This window comes from Schistocerca americana, chromosome X (assembly GCF_021461395.2).
Source record: "Schistocerca americana isolate TAMUIC-IGC-003095 chromosome X, iqSchAmer2.1, whole genome shotgun sequence".
Taxonomy (NCBI): Eukaryota; Metazoa; Arthropoda; class Insecta; order Orthoptera; family Acrididae; genus Schistocerca; species Schistocerca americana.
In genome coordinates this window covers 410,960,170-410,975,133 of record NC_060130.1, presented here as the reverse complement: position 1 = coordinate 410,975,133, position 14,964 = coordinate 410,960,170, and positions in this window count along the sequence as shown.

The window sequence follows — 14,964 nt, the reverse complement described above, 5'->3', positions numbered from 1 at the left end:
GTAGCGAAATTGAAGTAATGAGTTAGTATGTGTGAATTAGTAAGCGTAGATGTCATCCTTGGTAACTTGAATAAAATAATAATTTTATCCATTTACAGACCTCCCAACTCACATGATACAATTGCTGAAAGGTTCAAGGAAAACTTGAGTCTAACTTCAAATACGTACCCGACTCGTACAATTACAGTCGGTGGTGACTTCAGTCTACCCTCGATATTTTGGGGAATATACATGTTGAAATTCGGAGGTACGTATTAAAACATCATCCGAAATTTCGCTAATCATATTCTCTGAAAATTGTTTCGAGCAGTTAGTTCATGAGCATAATCGACTAGTAAACGGTTGTGAAAACACACTTGACTTGTTGGCAACAAATAATCCTGAGCTAATAATGAGCATCAAAACGGATACAGGGATTAGTGAACACAGGTTTGTCGTAGCAAGACTGAATACCGTAACTCCCAAATCCTCAAAACATTAAAGAAAAATATAGTTATTAAAAAAAGCAGATAAAAATTCAGTTCCCTCCTTCCCGAGAGACAATGTCCACTCCTCCCTGATTAACAATATACCGCTAAGTGTTTACAAGACGTGGCTTGAATTCAAAGAAACAGTATCGATAGCAATTGAGAGATTGGTACCAAACAAATTAGCAAACAAGGAAGCTGATTCCCCTTGGTGTACGAAACGGGTCAGAACACTTTTGCAGAAACAACGAAAAAAGCATACCAAATTCAAAAGAACGCAAAATCTCCAAAATTGACTATTTTCTACAGAAGCTCAAAATTTACCGCTGGCTTCAATGCGAGATGCTTATAATAGTTTCCCCAACGAAACCTCGTCTAGAAACCTGGCAGAAAATCCAGAGAGATTCTGGTTGTATGTGAAGTACGCAAGCACCAAGACACAGTAAATGCCTTCTCTGCGTGGTATCAATGGTACCACTATCCAAAGCAGAGTGAATAAACACAGCCTACCAAAATTCCTTCACCAAGGAAGTGGAAGTAAACATTTCAGAATTCGAATAAAGAACAGCTGCCAACATGAGTAACTTAGAAGTAGATATCCTCGGAAATGCATAGCAACTTAAATCACTTAACATTATTGCAAGTCTGCCGGTCCAGACTATATACCAGTTAGGTTCCTTTCAGGGTATGCTGATGAAATAGCTCCATATTTAATAATTATATACAACCGCTAGCTCGACGAAAGGTCCCTACCCAAAGGTTGAAAAGTTGCACAGGTCACACCAGTATTCAAGAAAGGCAGTAGAAGTAATTCATTAAATTACAGGCCATGTCATTAGGGTCGATATACAGCACAAGTTTGGAACATAAAATATAATGTCTTCGAACATTATAAATTACCCCGAAGAGAACGGCCTACTGACACAGTGACACGGATTTAGGAAACATCGTTCTTGTGAAACACAACTAACGTTTTGCTCACACGAAATGTTCAGTGTTAATGGTAAGGGATTTCAAACTGATTGCGTATTTCTAGATTTACAGAAGGTTTTAAACACTGTACCTAACAAGCGGCTTGTAAATAAATTTCGTGCTTCTTGAATATCGACTCAGTTAAGTGACTGTGTTCATGATTTTATGTCATAGACGTCTCAGTTTGTGGTAACTGACGGAAACTCATCGAGGAAAACAGAAGTGATTTCTGGCGTTCCACAAGGTAGCGGTTTAGGCCTTCTGCTGTTTCTTATCTGTACAAACGATTCAGGAGATCATCTGAAAAGCCAACTTAGGTTCATTGCAGATGATGCTGTCGTTTATCGACTAGTAGTCATTAGGAAATCAAAACCAGTTGGAAAGCGATTTAGAAAAGATATCTGTATGGCGCGAAAATTGGCAACTGACTGTAAATAATGAAAAGTGTGAGGTCATCCACACGAGTGCTGAAAGGAATCCGTTAAACTTCGGTTACACGGTAAATCAGAGAAACGTACAGGCCATAAATTCAACTAAATACCTAGGAATTGCGATTACGAACAACTTAAATTGGAAGGAACACATAGAAAATGTTGTGGGGATGGCGAACCAAAGACTGCGTTTTATTGGCAGAGCACTTAGAAGATGCAACAGATCTACTAAAGAGACTGCCTATTCAATGCTTGTCCGTCATCTTTTTGAGTACTGCTGCGAGGTGTCTGATCCTTTCTAGATACGATTAGTGGAGTACATCGTGAAAGTTCAAAGAACAGCAGCATGTTTCGTATTATCGAGAAATAGTGGAGAGAGTGTCAATGACATGACACAGGTTTGGGGTAGATATCAGTAAAACAAAGAATTTTGTGTTGGGGCGGGAACTTCTCGCGAAATTTCAATCACCAACTTTCACCTTCGAATGCGAAAATATTTTGTTGATGCCGACGTACATAGGGAAGAAAGACCATCTTAATAAAATAAGGGAAATCAGAGCTTGCATGGAAAGATGCAGGTGTTAGTTTTCTTCGCGTGCGGTTTTCGAGATAGGAGTAATAGAAAAATATTGTGAAGGTGCCTCTGCCAGGTACTTAAATATGATTTGCAGAGTATCCAAGTAGATGTAGATGAAATGATGGACTTGTTTGTAAAAATATGTTTGAAAGTACAAAAAGGAGAAATTCCTGTCATTGGTTTCACAGTCACAGGGATATATGAAGGGCTTATTTCAATAGTTGTACAAGTCCATTTTTGTTCATATTGAGGTATAGAGTCCTAAAGTTAAATGAGCGCTGAAAAATCTGCAGTTGAGATACCAGAAATATTCAGGAATATGGCTTCTTGTTAGAGATGAACCTTTCTTTCTGTTTGTTTGGCACATTAATTTCAGAAGCATTATAGACAGAAAAGTGGAGGTAATGGACTTGTACCGCTATTGAAAGAAGCCCTTCATATCTTCTTAACAAAAATATCTTTACTGAAGCTGACTACCTGGATTCCACGGATGAAGCTGCGAAAAACTGTTGCTCGTTGACAATAACACAGCAAACAGACCAGTAACAACCTTCTCAAGAACTCGCATCCATTTCGGATAGTCCTGACGTAAAGTCATAGGATCTTCCCTCATAACTGGCTCTCCTTACAACTAATATTACAATAATGTGCTGAACCTATTGAAGAAAATATTTCTACCAATCCTCACAAAGGAAACGCCCCGAAAAAGAAACAAAGGTTTGAAAAAGAGAGTAAAATCTCACCCACAAGAGTTAAGCCGGAAAAAATAAAAGAAAAAGAAGGAATAGAAACGGAAATGGACGAAAAAATCAACAAGAACGTTCCAATAAATTATAGACAAATGAATCGGCTACACCATTCATTGATGACGACTTGAGTGATTTAGACTTCACTGCTGGAAATAACAAGACAGACAGTGAGGGTGTAGAATGCATTTTTTTGAAGCAAACTTTTCTTATGACGTGCAAGGAAAGCTGTGGGTTACGTTTATCACAACAAATGCGCAGGAGCTGATAAAGACATTTACATGTGTGACTTTTGCCAGTTCATTAGAATATTTTACATTACGTGACCACATTTTTTGATGGACCTCTGAGATTAAAAAATATAAATATGTCATATTATTTTTCAGCTACTTTGTAATATATAATCTTGTATTGCTTCGTTTTATTTCGTTTTTACCAACGATATCTCATTATTTTTAGGACTAACCCAAATTTAGACAGGTTTTGTCAGCTCGCCAATATTTTTAAATGAAAAATAGGAAAAATACTGAACTTGTTACATATCGTCATAATGATATAAAACAGGGCACTTCAGCCTGTTGTTTACTTCCAATTTTTAAATATATTTGAAACAGAAGTTAAGTTATGTATTAAAAAGTAAATGGTAGCCCAAATTTAGGCCACTTCCTCTTCTTAATGAAACAAGAATTACTATTAATTCATTTTATTCCTTTAAAATTACTCGTGAAAAATTTGACAAGCAATAATAATATTTAAGTAAAACCTTGGGACATCCGATAGTAGGTTCGGGGTAAGATTCTGATAACCGCTTAAATGGAAATGGAAATGAGCGTATGGCGTCAGTGGCCGGGAGTTCCCAGACGGGAAGTTCGGCTGCCAAGTGCACGCCTTATTGAGTGCAACGTCACATTGGGCGACCTGCGCGTCGACAGTGGGGATGAAACGATGATGACTATAACACCCAGTCCCTCAGGGGAGAAAAATCTCCCGCCCCAGCCGGGAATCGAACCCGGGCCCCCGTGCGTGCCAATCCAACGCGCAGACCATTCAGCTAATAGTGCGGACACCACTTAAATAAAACAACTGCATTCGCGAAGTCGTACTATGATTCTCGTGATGTTAGTATAAAAGACAGATAATACTAAAGAGGGAACACATTGCATCTGTGACCAGATTTGAAATTTAACTTTTCGTTTATATCCGAATGCGACTCTTCAAAGTGAACCTTGAAATAACTGAAATCCTTTAAAACTGACTTTACTGATATTACGCAGCGACTCATGGTCGCTACCATGAGTCGGCTTGATCTCATCATAGCGAACTGTAGATGGAAGCTGAAGCGGCTGTAGAATCAGTCATTTTTGGCACATTAACGACCCTCGCCATCGGCTAAGTCAAATCAACATGAAATGTTTTTAAGTTCCTCGGCTCATATGTTCTGACTACGTCACTGGACGGTGGAGGTTGTGGCTCCCGGAAATCAAGCGTTCATTCTCCATGATTAAGATTTGAAGATGAAGTAATTTTTTACCAAATGCTCACTAAAAGGAAAACTAGTATTTCTGCATTTTGCGCTTATTACTCTGTTCAGATTGGCTGGGCCGAGCCCGACCTGTAAAAACATTCCTTAGAAAATTTAACCAGTAATGCTCGCCCTGACATTTAGTGCTCCAAAAAGGCATCTCACTCTCTTTCTATCTGTGTCTGTGGCCAGTGAGGTTGGTCCTTATCAGCAGTCGAGCTTCTCCCTCAAACCTCCATTTATTTACATTAGTCATTCTTGGCACTGGGACGTCTTATGCTCCATAAATGTTTAGTTCTTGTGAAGTCAACATTCAGCAGCGTCTTACAATTTCAGAGGCACCCCAAACTGTGGGTTTTCACTCCGTTTCCTACAAGTTATTTTTAATGTCTGGTGCGTTCCAAAGAGACACAGCTTCCTGCGTTTTGTGCACAATAATGCCCTCCTGGACCCTGCTAAAAGCAGAGCTCCTCCTCTTTCCACTTCTGGGCCATAAACAGTCGCTGGTGGGGCCTTATGCCATAGGAGATCGCTTCTTTGTTGCCTGCTTTGCGTCCGGTGCCCAAGCATGTTACTACAAAGGAGAGTCCAGTGGACTGCATGGCACTGAAATGCACTCTTCCCAGTACATCCTTCTGAGAACTGCTCAAAGGGTGGTTTTTCTGCTTGCCTGGATGACTCCACTGCTCGCCCAAGCACTGTCACCTCATCCAAATCTGCTTTCAATGTCCTATTACTTATATAAAGCATGCAAATTGAATAAAATGTGAATTGCGATATTTGAATACCGACAATCACTGGTACTGTTACGCTTTACAATTCTCAGTGTCCATTATTTATTCAAATGTAATGGGTCTATATTCTTAGTGCGTATTTGATATTGGACAGTTTTGGAAGAAACGTTCGCGTAACACCATTTCTGTTTAATCCATGTGTAAGAACAGTTTTTGTCAACACTGGCACATATTGCTATGTTTTTGTTGGGTATAAGTTAACATGTTCATGGAAAGCATCCACAAGGACCAAGATCTACCGCCGAGAGTTTGTTATGTGGCCATAGATGCTGACACACACAACAGCACATTTGAACTACTGGGAGTGATTGAGCTTCACACCCTTTGCATTATGATATTAGTGTAATCCAACCTTTAGCAGAAATCTCATCGTATCAGTAGCATGACCGTTCTAATTTTTCAAGCTTTGCGCTCCAGTTATAGGTTTATCATTTGGTACAATTCTCCACCTCAGTGCTGTAGACGCTTTTTCGATCACATGATCCACCAGGCTGTTAGGTTATCTAATTCGCTATACATCCTTATTCAAGTGTCGTTTTCATTCAGTGTCGTTTTTCATCTTCACCGAATTTCGCTTTCAAACGACTTATCCCCATACAACCTTTTGGTTGAAGTCATTGACTCTCCTTACATCGCTATGCATGTTTTGTGCATGCTTTATTCAGTTCGCTGTTATTTGAAGTATGACTGGTCTCAACGAACTAGCGGTGCTGCGAGTACCTCACTGTTCTGCAACACGCTTTGTTCGTTATTAGCGTTTTGTTGGATTACAAGTCAGTCTCTAGTAGGTAATCTCTAGAAAGTACGCTTGTAATTCAAATACCCAACGTATAATCCGGGAATATGACCGGTATTTAAGCTAGTGCATAGTGGTAGGAACAAACAAAAGGCTTTCTACCCAGGTCCGAAATTGTTTGGTCGAGTATACGATGCCTATAATTTCTATTTCTGTTGTGGAATACCTGATTCCTGCACCTCTGAATTTTCAGCTACTCGTGTCGCAGACAAACGTCGCTTATTACTGAATTCCCGTGAGAATATTAGTGAAAATGTATATAAAAAAATTGGGTGATACGAGCAAATACTCTTCTGAAAATCTGCTGAAAAACATCTGTCTACTTCTGAATCCATTTTCAACTTCTTTCATTCTTTAAGATCTCGCATAGCACGATCATCACAGAAAAACTCTCCATGTGCTAACGATATAGAAGAAGGAGACCTAAAATCTGTCTTATATCGTAACTGTGGTTGAACATTCAGCCTTCATATTTTTGTGTTTTTTTTTTTTTTCGTCTCAGGCCGTCTTCTGTCTAATGAGATTTCAAAACTAAAAAAATTAACGGTTGCTGATACATGGTTTACCTTCGTCCGAAGAAAAGGTGGCCCTTCGCCTCTCCAATACATCCAATGTACAATACACGTCTCTCAGATACTTTTCACATGTTTCGGACGCTGTAATTGGGTCGTTTGTGGATGCCAGTATTTTCTTCCAGTTCAAGGCAAGTGTTGTGTTAATTTCAGTGGAAGACACCATGCTTGATTTTTTAGCCCGAGGTAGACTCTGTTAAATATGTAATGGTATAACTTGAAATGAAAAATTGTGTAATTCCAAAATATTTCACCCAATTCGACCTGAATTTGTGTCTGTCGTGGAGAACTATTTCTCCTAAAGCAGATCCCATCAATATAACACGAATATATTCCGTACGTCCACTATCCCCTCCTTGAGTTTTTTTATTCTCTCTTATTCAAATAACATCGGTCAGTGCCATATTCTTTAGTAAAAATGTCAACGACTTGATATGTGAGAACCGTATATTTTCTACCGTCATTTACTTCCATGAAGGCAGTACCTCTCTACACTTCTAGCAAATGCGTAGATGCGTAGTATTCTGTTCTTGTGCTCTATCACTGAAAATATGAGATCACAGCTTTCAAATTTTTCTAGATCGAACTAACACTACATGTATCTATGTCTCCCCACACCAGCCCCAACCTATGATTTCTCCTCTTGAGTCGATAACTCATTCTTATTGACGGTGTCCATCAGCACCCTAATAACATCTCTCTCTCCATCTTCTGCACTTAAGAGGCTCAATTCAAGTTCCCTTAATCCATGAGCCTGATCTTGCTTTCTCTTTTCTCTGAAACTCAGAAACTTCATAATTTCCTCATTCATTGGGAATCATACTTCCCTATCAATTTCTCATAACTCTACACATGCCCTTTTCCTCCGATACAAAACTCCATAAACAGTAAGAACTCTGTCCTTCGCTTCTACGAGTATATGCTCATTTATAACAATTACCCGCGTTTGTGCCCTAGTCTTTCTACGATATACACGAGATGACAAAATTTATGGGATAGCGATATGCACATTCACAGATAGCAATAGTGTCGCTTACACAAGGTATAAAAGTGCAGTGCATTGACGGAACTGTTATCCGTACTTAGGTGAAAAGGTTCCAGACGTTATTAGGTCTGCACGACAGGAATTAACAGACTTAGAACTCGGAATGGTAGTTGGAGCTAGACGCATGGTACTCCCCACCTCGAAAATTGTTAGGGAATTCTATATTCCGAGGTCCACGGTGTCAATAGCGTGCCGAAAATAGCAAATTTCGGGCATTAATACTCACCACAGACAATGCAGTGGCCGACGGCATTCACTTAACGACCGACAGCTGCGGCGTTTGCGTGGGGGCGACAATGCTAATAGACAAGCAACACTACGTGAAATAGCCGCAGAAATCAATGTGGGACGTATGACAGTGCAACGAAATTTGAAGTTAATTTACTATGGTAGTAGATGACCGACGCGAGTGCCTTTGATAATATCACCACATCGCCCATAGCTCCCCACCTGAGCTTTTGACAATATCGGTTGGACACTAGACGCTTGGGAAATCTTGGCTTGATCACATGAGTCCCGATTTCAGTTGGTAAAAGCTGATGGTACAGTTCGACAGTGGCGCAAGCCCCACGAAGGCATGGACCCAAGTTGTCAACAAGACACTGTTCAAGTGGTTCGTGGATACATAATGGTGTCGGCGGAGTTTACATGAAATGGACTGGGTCCTGTGGTCCAATGGAACCGATCACTGACTCGAAATGGTTATGTCCGCTACTTTGAGGCTATTTGCAGCCATGAACAACGATGGAATTTTTATAGATGACAAAGGGCCATGTCACTGGGCCAAAATTGTTCGCGATTGGTTTGAAGATCATTTTGGACAATTCGAGCGAATGATTTGGCCACCCAGATCGCCCAACATGAATCCCATCGAACATTTATCAAACGTAATCGAGAGGTCAGTTCGTGCATAAAATCCTGCACAGTCAACACTTTCGCAATTATGGAATGCATTATGAGCAACATGGTTCAATATTTCTGCAAACGACTTTCAACGACTTTTTCAGTTCATGCCACTTCGAGTTGCTGCATTACGCTGGGCAAACAGGTCAGACACAATGTTAGGAGGCATCCCATGACTTTTGGCACCTCAGTGCACATTTGCAGAAAAAGCTAGTGTCCCAACTAGAACGCAGGCTTCAGTCAGTACACCTAAACTTGGACCACGAAAAACTAATGCTACCAAATTTATGCTACTCTTCCTGTTGTTTAATGTGAAGAGTAACTACTTCCTTGACATCCTTTTTTTACGAATGACTGGCACTAATATGACAGTCAAAGCTGGAATTGTCTTTATGTTTCTCCTATTTGCAATGATTCACGGAAGGAATTCGTCAAATGACACAAAATATTCAGATCCTTAATGATCACAGGTCAGTGTTTGAAACCTGGTTACTGTTTATTTTACTGAGGGACATCTCGGGATAGGTTTAATGCCTGCGTTTCTTACTCCTACGTCGTCTTCATCTTTTTCCTTAAAAAGCAAATGACGCATTCCAAAATTCGATCTCATGACCTTACAAGAACTTTATTTATTTTTATTTACACGTCAAGTTCCGTAGGACCAAATTGAGGAGCAAATCTCCAAGGTCATGAAACGTGTCAGTACGCGAAATTACAACATAGAAGTAATAACAGATAAACAGATAAAAATAAATGTTTATGAACCCGAAAAAAGTAAGTTCTTAAGTTTAAGTAAACGCAGTCAACAATACAACAAGAATCATCTTAATTTTTCAAGGAACTCCCCGACAGAATAGAAGAAGAGACCCATGAAAAAATTCTTCAGTTTCTATTTGAAAGCCCGTGGATTACCGCTAAGATTTTTGAATTCGAGTGGTAGCTTATAGAAAATGGATGCAGCAGTATACTGCGCACCTTTCTGCACAAGAGTTAAGGAAGTCTGATCGCCGGCCAGAGTGGCCGTGCGGTTCTAGGCGCTGCAGTCTGGAACCGCGAGACCGCTGCAGTCGCAGGTTCGAATCCTGCCTCGGGCATGGATGTGTGTGATGTTCTTAGGTTAGTTAGGTTTAACTAGTTCTAAGTTCTAGGGGACTAATGACCTCAGAAGTTGAGTCCCATAGTGCTCAGAGCCATTTTTTTTAAGTCTGATCCAAATGCAGGTTTGATTTCTGCTGAGTATTAAATGAATGAAAGCTGCTTATATTGTTAACAAGAAATGACAGTAATATATATTGAGAGGCCAATGTCAAAATACCCTGACTCGTGAATAGGGGTCGACAAGAGTTTCGTGAACTTGACAACTTATTGCCCGAACCGCCCGTTTCTGAGCCAAAAATATCCTTTTAGAATGGGCAGAGTTACCCCAAAATATAATACTATACGACATAAGCGAATGAAAATAAGCAAAGTAGATTAATTTTGGTGTCGAACGATTGCTCACTCGAGACACCGTTCCAATAGTAAAAATGGCAGCATTATGTCTTTTCTAAACAGTCTGCGTGGTGTCTGTTTGTTCTATATCGTGTCTCCATACCACTTTCGCGCAACGACGCTCTGAGCGTGTTTTTTAGGGAATTGACTAGTTTGAACCTGGGACCTGTTGCTGGTAAGGAGACGCCAGATCACACATGACATGTAGAATTCAGAAGAGTTCAGTGAGACTAGCGATGATATAACCAAATACTTAATGATTTCAGCGTCAGCTCCACTGCACTCCCTGTAAAAGAATCTTAATACTAACTAAATTTAGTGGAAGCGGTTCAAGGATTTCCCATTTTTAGTTAGCTGGTAAAATAACGTCGAAAAAACAGGTAAGTTTACCACTGGAAATTTTATTCCACTCACAAAACATCGTTTATAAATTGCACTATTGATAAAAGGAAATGTTTTAATACGAGATGGTAAAAACCAACTGCGTTCAACAAAAATGAGAACGAATATTCCCTGAATGGGTTTCCAAGTTCTACAATTGATCGAAGGATGACCTATGCCATATCACATCTATAATCTAGGTTTAAATTAAATTTCACAAAAGAGAAAACTATCAAAATGGTCTACAGTGACCCTCAATTATCTTTAATTACTTATCTAACTTGTCGTAAATTACAGTGGCTGATGTGGCTTCTCAATAACTACACTCCTGGAAATTGAAATAAGAACACCGTGAATTCATTGTCCCAGGAAGGGGAAACTTTATTGACACATTCCTGGGGTCAGATACATCACATGATCACACTGACAGAACCACAGGCACATAGACACAGGCAACAGAGCATGCACAATGTCGGCACTAGTACAGTGTATATCCACCTTTCGCAGCAATGCAGGCTGCTATTCACCCATGGAGACGATCGTAGAGATGCTGGATGTAGTCCTGTGGAACGGCTTGCCATGCCATTTCCACCTGGCGCCTCAGTTGGACCAGCGTTCGTGCTGGACGTGCAGACCACGTGAGACGACGCTTCATCCAGTCCCAAACATGCTCAATGTGGGACAGATCCGGAGATCTTGCTGGCCAGGGTAGTTGACTTACACCTTCTAGAGCACGTTGGGTGGCACGGGATACACGCGGACGTGCATTGTCCTGTTGGAACAGCAAGTTCCCTTGCCGGTCTAGGAATGGTAGAACGATGGGTTCGATGACGGTTTGGATGTACCGTGCACTATTCAGTGTCCCCTCGACGATCACCAGTGGTGTTTGGCCATTGTAGGAGATCGCTCCCCACACCGTGATGCCGGGTGTTGGCCCTGTGTGCCTCGGTCGTATGCAGTCCTGATTGTGGCGCTCACCTGCACGGCGCCAAACACGCATACGACCATCATTGGCACCAAGGCAGAAGCGACTCTCATCGCTGAAGACGACACGTCTCCATTCGTCCCTCCATTCACGAATGTCGCGACACCACTGGAGGCGGGCTGCACGATGTTGGGGCGTGAGTGGAAGACGGCCTAACGGTGTGCGGGACCGTAGCCCAGCTTCATGGAGACGGTTGCGAATGGTCCTCGCCGATACCCCAGGAGCAACAGTGTCCCTAATTTGCTGGGAAGTGGCGGTGCTGTCCCCTACGGCACTGCGTAGGATCCTACGGTCTTGGCGTGCATTCGTGCGTCGCTGCGGTCCGGTCCCAGGTCGACGGGCACGTGCACCTTCCGCCGACCACTGGCGACAACATCGATGTACTGTGGAGACCTCACGCCCCACGTGTTGAGCAATTCGGCGGTACGTCCACCCGGCCTCCCACATGCCCACTATACGCCCTCGCTCAAAGTCCGTCAACTGCACATACGGTTCACGTCCACGCTGTCGCGGCATGCTACCAGTGTTAAAGACTGCGGTGGAGCTCCGTATGCCACGGCAAACTGGCTGACACTGACGGCGGCGGTGCACAAATGCTGCGCAGCTAGCGCCATTCGACGGCCAACACCGCGGTTCCTGGTGTGTCCGCTGTGCCGTGCGTGTGATCATTGCTTGTACAGCCCTCTCGCAGTGTCCAGAGCAAGTATGGTGGGTCTGACACACCGGTGTCAATGTGTTCTTTTTTCCATTTCCAGGAGTGTATATAATAGAAAAATCATCGCGTTTCAGATTTTTACTTCAAGAGGCAAATGTGAACACCATGAGCTTTGATTGACGATCGACACTAGTATTACGCAAAAAGGGGATGTAACAGATGAGACTTCTGCAGTTCTGAGTGAAGCTTTATGCGCTGTTATGCGGCATCGCGTGCGTTCATTACCTTGTCGGTGTTCGGCAGGGGGCGGCGGCCGGCGCAGCTCCGTCCAGCTCGCCCTCTCGGAATCAACTCTCTCCTAACTTCTCCTTACTACAATTTACCGAAGTTGGTTTAAAAAAAAACTATCTGGCTGTGTTTTCATCTGACCAATCAGGGTCCCAATGTTAACCTTAAGCTCTGCCTACAAAAATTCTGTCTATCCAATGAGAAACGTTATACTTTTCGTGGTGGGGCAATGTTTTTAAAGTTTGCGACGTAACAGAGACGCGAAAAAGTCTCACGCTAAAACTTGCAGCTGGTGTGGTCCTTTTAGCGTTATCGTAAGATCTATCTGTTCTTCTGGAGGGCTCTATCTTTTAACATGGGCTGGGGGGGGGGGGGGTCCTAACGTAACAGAGACGCGAAAAAGTCTCACGCTAAAAGTTGCGAGTGGTGTAGCCCTATTTGTGTTATTGTAAGATCTATACTGTTCTTCTGGAGGGCTCTAGCTTTTAACATTGGCTGGCGGGTGGTCTTGACGTAACGGAGACGTGAAAAAGTCTCACGCTAAAACTTGCGAGTGGTGTCCTAGCGGTTAGCTGGCGACGTGGGTGTCCGTCCGTCCCTTACCGTAGGGCCTTCCAGCTTAACACGGTTCTGCTCTCGGCTTCTGTTCTCGTTTCTCCCCTCGGAACTGCGTCTGTCTCACGGTGGGAAGGTATGACATGCATTTAGGCATTCTTGTGTTAGTCTGTGGTATTCCATTTGCTCACTCGTTACTCGTATTACTTGGGTTAATTTAATGTCACGATTTATTTGGAGCTATGTGACATACTACTGGATTTGCTTATCATGTCAGAGTTTTCATGGAAGGTGTTGGATTTGCCTGACACCTTACACTTTGTACAAGATCCTGAACATTGGCTTTCCACGACATCGTACTATCTATCTGAACACCTAGAAATTTGAACTGTGCAGTTTCACTAATCATATGCCAATTCTGAGAAATTAAAACGTCAGGTTTTGTTGAACTCTGTGTTAGAAACTGTAAAAACTGAGTCTTACTGTAATTAAGCGTTAGTTTATTTTCCATAAGCCTTGAACTTAGGTCATGAACTGCACTATTTGAAACCCATGCAGTGTTGCACACAACATCCTTTACTACCAAGCTAGTGTCATCAGCAAACAGAAATATTTTAGAGTTACCCGTAATACTAGAGGGCGTATCAGTTATATAAATAAAGAACAGGAGTACCCCCAACACTGAAACCTGGGGCACCTCCCACTTGACCGTACTGCACTTTGACTCAACATCACAGCCATTCTCAACATTGTTAATAATGACCTTTTGCTGCCTGTTGCTAAAGTAAGAGGTGAACCATGTGAGGTGCTCCCCGTATTCCGTAATGGTCCAACTTCTGGAGCAATATTTTGTGATCAACACAATCAAATGCCTTAGTTAAATAAACAAATATGCCAAGCGTTCGAAACCTATTGTTTAACCCATGCAGTACCTCACAGAGAAAAGAGAATATAGCATTTTCAGTTGTTAAGCGACTTCTAAAGCCGAACTGTACATTTGATAGCAAATCGTGTCATATAAAATGATCCATTACCCTTACCTACACAGCCTTTTCAATAACTTTTGCAAACACTGATGGCATAGAAATAGGTCTAAATTATCTACATTATCCCGTTCTCCCATTTTATAAAGCAGCTCTATTACTGAGTGCTTTATTCGTTCAGGAAACTGACGATTCTTAAAGCATAAATTACACATATGACTAAGAACGGGTCTGACATGTGCAGCACAGTACTTCAATATTCTGCTAGGCACTCCATCATAACCATGAGAGTCCTTAGTCTTCAGTGATTTAATTATTGACTGAATCTCCATCTTGTCTGTATCAAAGAGGAGTATTTCAAACATCAATCTCGGAAAGGCATTTGCCAAGAAAGTTATATGATTCCCTGTAGAAACTAAATTTTTATTTATTTCACCAGCAATGTTCAGAAATTGATTGTTAAATACTGCACATACATCCAATTTATCAGTAACAGAAATATTTCTACTATGAACTGACTTTATATCGTCGACCATGTTCTGCTGACCAGACACTTCCTTTACAACTGACCATATGGTTTTAATTTTATCCTGTGAATTAGCTATTCTATTTGCATACAACATACTCTTTGTCTCCCTAATAACATTTTTAAGCACCTTAAAACACGGTTTGTAATAGGCTACTGTAGCTTTATTGTGACTTCTTCTAACATTCTGATGCAATTCCCGCTTTGTTCTTTAAGATATCCTTATCCCACTAGTCAGCCACGCGGGATGCCTATTACTGCTAGTACCCCGTTTA